Here is a 9,529-nt window from a genome sequence, read left to right on the forward strand (position 1 = left end):
AGAGGGAGCTAGGAGAGTCCAAATGGGGTGCGGTTTTCGCCCACACGATCGTGATCGAACGATCGAGAGCATGGAGGGGAGTTTGCTGGGTTTTGGGCCACTTTGGAGGGGTGTTGGGCTGCAAGACAAAAGAGGCTTTTACGGTTACCCGGTTAACCGTTGGAGTATCAAACGGACTCCAAATGGCATGAAACTTGACAGGCGGTCTACCGGTGCTATACCAAGGCCGCTTGACAAACCTCAGCCCATTCTGAGAAAGTTTAACACCCGCTCACAACAAGAGACAAAAGGGGAACGCCGAAGGACATAGGAGTGCCGGATTGCAAAACGGACAACTGGGAAAATGCTCGGATGCATGAGACGAACACGTATGCAAATGCGATGCACATGACGACATGATATGAAATGCATATGATGACATGGCAAAATGCAACATGCAAGCACACGACATGGCAAAGACGGCGAATAACTGGCGGACACCTGGCGCATCGAATCCGGGGCATTACAGTGCCCGCGAGTGATTCACTGAATTGGGGGCTGAAAAGACCTTTGTCCCGACGTCCCTCTGTGTGGATCTTTGTGGCGGAGTGACATGGCAGGTTGAGACCACCTAGGCGAGAGGTGGGCCTGACCCTGGTTGGCGTTCGCGGTTGCTTCATAATAACACGCTTAACAAGATCTTGGTATTTGATTTGAGTCTGGCCACTGGCCTATACGCACTAACCAACTACACGAGAAAGATATGGGCACTCGACGTCATGGTATCAGCCGAAGCCTTCGTGACGTCAGCGACTGAGCGGCGCGCGCCGGGTTGACTGCGTAACACGATTTCCTTTGTAATGGAGTTGGTAGGTCTGCTCACCGGCCGCGTACGCAACGTGCAGGTGTGCAATGGGCGATGGGCCCAGACCCCTGTGCGCATAGGATTTAGACCGGCGTGTTGACCTCTCTGTTGTGCCTAGGTGGGGCTGTGACGTGTTGATCTTCCGAGGCCGAGCATGACCCAGGAAAGTGTGTCCGGCCAAATGGGATCGAGCGTGTTGGGTTATGTGGTGCACCCTTGCAGGGAAGTTTATCTATTCGAATAGTCGTGTCCCTCGGTAAAAGGACGACCCGGACTTGTACCTTGACCTTATGACAACTAGAACCGGATACTTAATAAAACACACCCAGACAAGTTCCACAGACAACCCGATGATCGCTTTTCCACAGGGCGACGAGGGAAGGATCGCTGGGTAGGTTTATGCTATGCGATGATACTTGGAGGACTTCAATCTACTCTCTTCTACATGCTGCAAGACAGAGGCTGCCAGAAGCGTAGTCTTCGATAGGACTAGCTATCCCCCTATTATTCTGGCATTCTGCAGTTTAGTCCATCGATATTGCCTCTTTACACATATACCCATGCATATGTAGTGTAGATCCTTGCTTGCGAGTACTTTGGATGAGTACTCACGGTTGCTTTGCTCCCTCTTTTCCACCTTTTCCCTCTTCTTCCCGGATGCCGCAACCAGACGCTGGAGCCCAGGAGCCAGACGCCACCGTCGACGACGACTCCTACTACACTGGAGGTGCCTACTACTACGTGCAGGCCGCTGATGACGACCAGGAGTAGTTAGGAGGATCCCAGGTAGGAGGCATGTGCCTCTTTCGATCTGTATCCTAGTTTGTGCTAGCCACCTTATGGCATCTTGTTTAACTTATGTCTGTACTCAGATATTGTTGCTTCCGCTGACTCGTCTATGATCGAGCACTTGTATTCGAGCCCTCGAGGCCCCTGGCTTGTATTATGATGCTTGTATGACTTATTTATGTTTTAGAGTTGTGTTGTGATATCTTCCCATGAGTCCCTGATCTTGATCGTACACATTTGCGTGCATGATTAGTGTATGATTGAATCGGGGGCGTCACAGAGTCTTGCAGTGATGTGAAGAAACTAATCTTGTCTTGAATTGGGAGAAGTGACACTTTATGGTTAATGAAGGTATTGTCTTGGGGCATAAAGTTTTTGAAAGAGGTATTGAAGTTGATAAAGCTAAAGTTGATGCTATTGAAAAGATGCCGTGCCCTAAGGACATCAAAGGTATAAGAAGTTTCCTTGGTCATGTTGGTTTTTATAGGACGTTCATTAAAGACTTCTCAAAAATTTCTAGGCCTCTAACTAATCTCTTACAAAAATATGTTCCTTTTGTTTTCGATGATGATTGTGTAGAAGCATTTGAAATACTTAAGAAAGCCTTGATTTCCGCACATATTGTTCAGCTACCTGATTGGAATTTACCCTTTGAAATTATGTGTGATGCTAGTGATAATGATGTAGGTGTTGTTCTAGGACAAAGAGTTGATAAGAAATTAAATGTTATCCAATATGCTAGTAAAACTCTAGACAGTGCCCAGAGAAATTATGCTACTACTGAAAAAGAATTTTTAGCAGTTGTGTTTGCTTGTGATAAGTTTAGACATTATATTGTTGATTCCAAAGTAACTGTTCACACTGATCATGCTGCTATTAAATACCTTATGGAAAAGAAAGATGCTAAACCTAGACTTATTAGATGTGTTCTCTTGCTACAAGAATTTGATTTGCATATTATTGATAGAAAGGGGCTGAGAACCCCGTTGCAGACAACTTGTCTAGGTTAGAGAATGTTCTTGATGACCCACTACCTATTGATGATAGCTTTCCCAATGAACAATTAGCTGTCATAAATGCTCGTACTGCTCCATGGTATGCTGATTACGCTAATTACATTGTTGCTAAATTTATACCACCTAGTTTCACATACCAGTCAAAGAAAAAGTTTTTCTATGATTTAAGACATTACTTTAGGATGACCCACACCTTTATAAAGAAGGAGTAGATGGTGTTATTAGACGTTGTGTACCTGAGCATGAACAGGAACAGATCCTACGCAAGTGTCAGTCCGAGGCATATGGAGGACATCACGTGGGAGACAGAACTGCACATAAGGTATTGCAATCCAGTTTTTATTGGCCTACTCTCTTCAAAGATGCCCCGTAAGTTTGTCTTGTCTTGTAATGAATGTCAAAGAATTGGTAATATTAGTAGACGTCAAGAAATGCCTATGAACTATTCACTTGTTATTGAACCATTTGATGTTTGGGGCTTTGATTATATGGGACCTTTTCCTTCCTCTAATGGGTATACACATATTCTAGTTGCTGTTGATTACGTTACTAAGTGGGTAGAAGCTATTCCAACTAGTAGTGCTGATCATAACACTTCTATTAAGATGCTTAAAGAAGTTATTTTTCCAAGGTTTGGAGTCCCTAGATACTTAATGACTGATGGTTGTTCACATTTTATTCATGGTGCTTTTAGTAAAATGCTTGGTAAGTATGATGTTAATCATAGAATTGCATCCCCATACCATACACAGTCTGGTGGTCAAGTAGAACTGAGTAATAGAGAGATTAAATTAATTTTGCAAAAGACTGTTAATAGATCTAAAAATAATTGGTCCAAGAAACTCGATTATGCATTATGGGCCTATAGAACTGCATATAAAAATCCTATGGGTATGTCTCCGTATAAAATGGTTTATGGAAAACCATGTCACTTACCTTTCGAACTAGAACATAAGGCATATTGGGCCATTAAAGAGCTCAATTATGATTTCAAACTTGTCGGTGAGAAGAGGTTATTTGACGTTAGCTCACTTGACGAATGGAGAACCCAGGCCTATGAGAATGCCAAACTATTTAAAGAAAAAGTTAAAAGATGGCATGACAAATGGATACAAAAGTGTGAGTTTAATGTAGGTGATTATGTTTTGCTATACAACTCTCGTTTAAGATTTTTTGCAGGAAAACTTGTATCTAAATGGGAAGGTCCTTACATTATCGAGGAGGTCTATCGTTCTGGTGCCATAAAAATCAACAATGCCGAAGGCACAAATCCGAAGGTGGTGAACGATCAAAGAATCAAACATTATATCTCAGGCAATCCCATAAATGTTGAAACCAATGTTATTGACACCGTAACCCCGAAGGAGTACATAAGGGACACTTTCCAGAACGTTTCAGACTCCGAAAAGGAATAGGTATGTGGTAAGGTAAGTAAACCGACTCCAAAACAGTTCTAATAGCATTTTTTTCTCCATTTTGGAATATTTAAAAAAAGGAAAATAAGAAGTAGTCCGAAAGGGACACGAGGCATCCACGAGGGTGGAGGGCGCGCCCTACCCCCCGGGCGCGCCCCCTTGCCTCGTGGGCACCTCGTGTGCCCTCTGTACTCCGTTTTCTTGCACAATACTTCTTTTTGTCGGTACAAATTCATTATATAATCTCCCGAAGGTTTTGACCACCATACCACGACAAAATCCTCTACTTTTGTTTCGAGCTGTTTTTCTGGCAGATCTAGGTCACCATGACGTCTTCAAGCGCCCCCAAGGACAAGTTTTTCGAGAAGGTCATCAACCCTTACCTCGCGGAGGTGCTGCAACACCCTCAAACCATTGAGATGCATGAGGGGGTGCTGCACATCCGTGATGTTGAGGGACCAAGGAGGACCGGAAGCGTGGAGACAAGACTCGAAGAAATGGAGCAACAAGTTTTCAAGTGCCAAGGGATTGTGGAACACGGACTTAACGCCAAGCACATGATGATCACGGAGTTCACCAATAACCACAAGCTGGATGCCAGGAACATTGGGGAGACCATCATCAAGCTTCACAAGAAAATCGAGCACCTCCAAGCCCAAATCTATGACCTGCAAAACCAAAACCGTGAGTATGAATATAGATTCAAGAGGATGAGTTTGCCTGCAGATTTGAGGATCCCGGAGACTCGACCATCCTTCTATGATGGTGAGCCTATGCCTTGGAAGATGGACGACAAACCTACATCATCAACAACTCCATCATCACCACCTCTGAAGAAAGAGGCATAAATACATGGGTATGGGCACTCCCCTTGGCAACTGCCAAGCTTTGGGGAGGTGCCCCGATAGCTTATCACCATCACACTTCTGTCTTTACCGTTTTTCTTAGTTTGATCCTTTTGGTTATATCTTGATCTAGTAGAATAAAGTTTAGTATGATCTAGTTTTGATTTTTGTGATGATCCCTATCTATGTAATCGAGTCTGTGAGCTATATAAAATAAAGATTAGTTTTGAGTTGGGGCTTTGCTATCTTGCTATGATCTTGAGGGAATAAAAGAAAAAGAAAGAATAAAAAGAAACAAAAAGATCATATTGATCTTATGGAGAGTAATGACTTCACGTATAAAGAGTATGATGAATAAAAGTTGATGAGAGTTGACAAACATAGTTTTGGTCATCATTGCAATTAATAGGAAGTAATAAAGAAAGAGAGGTTTCCACATATAAATATACTATCTTGGACATCTTTTATGATTGGGAGCACTCATTAAAATATGACATGCTAAAAAGTTGATGTTGGACAAGGAAGACAACATAATGGGTTATGTTTTCTTATATCCGAAATAAATTATATTGTCATGGACCATCCAACATGTTGAGCTTGCTTTTCCCCCTCATGCTAGCCAAATTCTTTGGACCAAGTAGAGATACTACTTGTGCTTACAAACGTCCTTAAACCCAATTTTGCCATGAGAGTCCACCATATCTACCTATGGATTGAGTAAGATCCTTCGAGTAAGTTGTCATTGTTGCAAGCAATAAAAATTTCTCTCTAAATATGTATGATCGAAAATAAGCTTTATATGAGCTTGTGATATGGAAGAAATAAAAGCGACGGACTGCATAATAAAGGTCCCTATCACAAGTGGCAATATAAAGTGATGTTCTTTTGCATTAAGATTTTGTGCATCCAACCATAAAAGCACATGACAACCTCTGCTTCCCTCTGCGAAGGGCCTATCTTTTATTTTTGTCTTCTATCTTATACAAGAGTCCTGCTGATCTTCACCTTTCCTTTTTACACTTTATCCTTTGGCAAGCACTATGTGTTGGAAAGATCCTGATATATATATATATATATATATATATATATATATATATATATATATATATATATATATATCCAATTGGATGTAGGTTTTCATAAAGCATTATTAATGGCATTACCCTTAAGTTAAAGGTCGGGAGGCAAAACTATAAGCCCCTATCTTTCTCTGTGTCTGATTAAAACTTCATACCCATAAGTATTGCGTGAGTGTTAGCAATTGTGAAAGACTAAATGATAGTGGAGTATGGGACTTGCTGAAAAGCTCTTATATTGACTCTTTCCGATGTTATGATAAATTGCAATTATTTCAATGACTGAGATTATAGTTTGCTAGTTTTCAATGAAGTTTCCGATTCATACTTTACATTGTGAATAGATTGTTACTTTAGCATAAGAAATCATATGACAATTTATATGCTGCTGTTCTAAGAATGATCATGATGCCCTCACGTCCGTATTTTATTTTATCGACACCTCTATCTCTAAACATCTGGACATATTTTTCGATATCGGCTTCCGCTTGAGGACAAGCGAAGTCTAAGCTTGGGGGAGTTGATACGTCCATTTTGCATCATGCTTTTATATTGATATTTGTTGCATTATGGGTTGTTACTACACATTATGTCACAATACTTATGCCTTTTCTCTCTTATTTTACAAGGTTTACATGAAGAGGGAGAATGCCGGCAGCTGGAATTCTGGGCTGGAAAAGGAGCAAATATTAGAGACCTATTCTGCACAACTCCAAAAGTCCTGAAACTCCTTGAAAGTCAGTTTTGGAATATATTGAAAATATTGGGCGAAGAAAGCACCAGAGGGGGGCCACCCACTATCCACGAGGGTGGAGGGTGCGCCTTACCCCCTGGGCACCCCCTACCTCGTGGGCCACCTGGCAGCCCCCCGATGCCCATCTTCTGGTATATGGTGTCTTTTGCCCCCAAAAAATCACAAGGAAGCTTTCGGGACGAAGCGCCGCCGTCTCGAGGCGGAACCTTGGCGGAACCAATCTAGTTAGTGCTCCGGCGGAGCTGTTTTGCCGGGGAAACATCCCTCGGGGAGGGGGAAATCGTCGCCATTGTCATCACCATTGATCCTCTCATCGAGAGGGGTTCAATCTCCATCAACATCTTCACTAGCACCATCTCCTCTCAAACCCTAGTTCATCTCTTGTACCCGATCTTTGTCTCAAAACCTCAGATTGGTACCTGTGGGTTGCTAGTAGTGTTGATTACTCCTTGTAGTTGATGCTAGTTGGTTTATCCGGTGGAAGATCATATGTTCAGATCCTTTATGCATATTAATACCCCTCCGATTATGAACATGAATATGATTTGTGAGTAGTTACGTTTGTTCCCGAGGACATGGGAGAAGTCTTATTATAAGTAGTCATGTGAATTTGGTATTCGTTTGACATTTTGATGAGATGTATGTTGTCTTTCCTATAGTGGTGTTATGTGAACGTTGACTACATGACACTTCACCATTATTTGGGCCTAGGGGAAGGCATTGGGAAGTAATAAATAGATGATGGGTTGCTAGAGTGACAGAAGCTTAAACCCTAGTTTATGCGTTGCTTCGTAAGGGGCTGATTTGGATCCATATGTTTCATGCTATGGTTAGGTTTATCTTAATTCTTCTTCGTAGTTGCGGATGCTTGCGAAAGGGGTTAATCATAAGTGGGATGCTTGTCCAAGGAAGGGCAGTACCCAAGCACCGGTCCACCCACATATCAAATTATCAAAGTAACGAACGCAAATCATATGAGCATGATGAAAACTAGCTTGACGATAATTCCCATGTGTCCTCGAGAGCGCTTTGCTTTATATAAGAGTTTGTCCAGGCTTGTCCTTTGCTACAAAAAGGATTGGGCCACCTTGCTGCACCTTGTTACTTTTGTTACTTGTCACCCGTTACGAATTACCTTATCACTAAACTATCTGTTACCGATAATTTCAGTGCTTGCAAAGAATACCTTACTGAAAACCGCTTGTCATTTCCTTCTGCTTGTCGTTGGGTTCAACACTCTTACTTATTGAAAGGACTACGATAGATCCCTTATACTTGTGGGTCATCAAAAATCAACAAGTTTGATTGGCTAGGGAGAGAGATCGGGTGAAAATGGAGCTTTGAGCAACAATGAAGCTTGGGGAGAGAGGAGGTAGTCAACTTGGGGAAGAAGACCCCCTTTATATAGTGGGGGGGGGGATCCAATCGTTACCCACTTATTCAGCCCGCAACATGCGGTACTACCGCACAGACACGTGGTACTACCGCACGGACTTGCGGTACTACCGCTCGCGCGACAGAGACCAGACGAGGCCCTGTTGCATATAGCAATGAGTGGTAGAACCGTCGGAGCGGTACTACCGCGCGCCCTTGCGGTACTACCGCAAGGCAGGGCTCAACTGGGCTGGGAAGGCACAGACTAATAAAATTACATATGTGGCCACTTCCGCTGAGTTTCGGTCTGTGCGAAAATCCGGCACGGTACTACCGTCCCCTGGGAGTGGTACTACCGCGTAGGGCGTGGAAGTAAAAAATTACTTCCGCACCTACTTCCGTGCGTGCTAGCGTTCTGGGCTAGAGGCCTCGGTACTACTGCTCGGGAGGAGCGGTACTACCGCAGACAGTTGCGGTACTACTGCTCCCTTGAGCAATACTACCGCACAACACAGAACCTATGGCACTTGGAGGCCTTCATCTTTGCGTACAAGGGTAAACGACCGGTGCTCCAAAGAAGCGAAGGAAAGGTGGTGCAAAGGAACAAATGTGCACGTGTTGATTCCACCCTAACCTTTCTGAAGCGGGCCCCCTCTTCTTCTTCTTCTTCTTCTTCTTCTTCTTCTTCTTCTTCTTCTTCTTCTTCTTGGTCTGCCACGACGGAGGAAGACCGCAACCCCCTTTGCGAACGTCACGATCCTGATGTCGCACCCGTTCATATCGCGGTGCTTAGTCCCTCAACTTTGCGCTCCCTCCGATGATCCGCCACGGGATCCAGGGGCCCCAACACCCACTTGGAGGAATGCATGTCATCTTGTGCACCCATGGCCTTGGTGAAGGATCCGAGGAGCGGCGGTCGATCTGGAGTGCTACAGAGACGATGCCAAGGAAACCAACTGCCACATATCTGCTTTGGAGGCAGGAAACCCAGTGAGGGGTCATTGTAGCTCTTTACGCACCCACATGAATTTACAGCCCGTGACACTAGGGCGGGCTGAAAACGATGCTGGGCCGGGATTGAACAAGCTCACAAGCGGCCACCAGATTGTTAGGGTTGTACTAACCGTGTCCGAGCTGGTGGGCCTCTACGGCCCAGGCGCCACCCACCATGCAGCCTCTGCGACCCAGGCGTCATACCATGCCCAGACCGAACGAATCCCCCGAGCCCATGAGAGGAAGCCTCAAGAACCCTAGGCGGGATAGACGCCGCCGCCGCCCCGGCGCATCGCCATGGTCCCACAGGCCGGTGAGTCACCAGCCACAAACAACTTCGTCAGAGATCCTGGCTAGCACTCTCCAAGCTGCATGACGACACCTGAAGATTTTGCTCTGCCGTGACGCGCCCTGCCCGCGAAA

This window comes from Triticum aestivum, chromosome 7B (genome assembly GCF_018294505.1).
Source record: "Triticum aestivum cultivar Chinese Spring chromosome 7B, IWGSC CS RefSeq v2.1, whole genome shotgun sequence".
Taxonomy (NCBI): Eukaryota; Viridiplantae; Streptophyta; class Magnoliopsida; order Poales; family Poaceae; genus Triticum; species Triticum aestivum.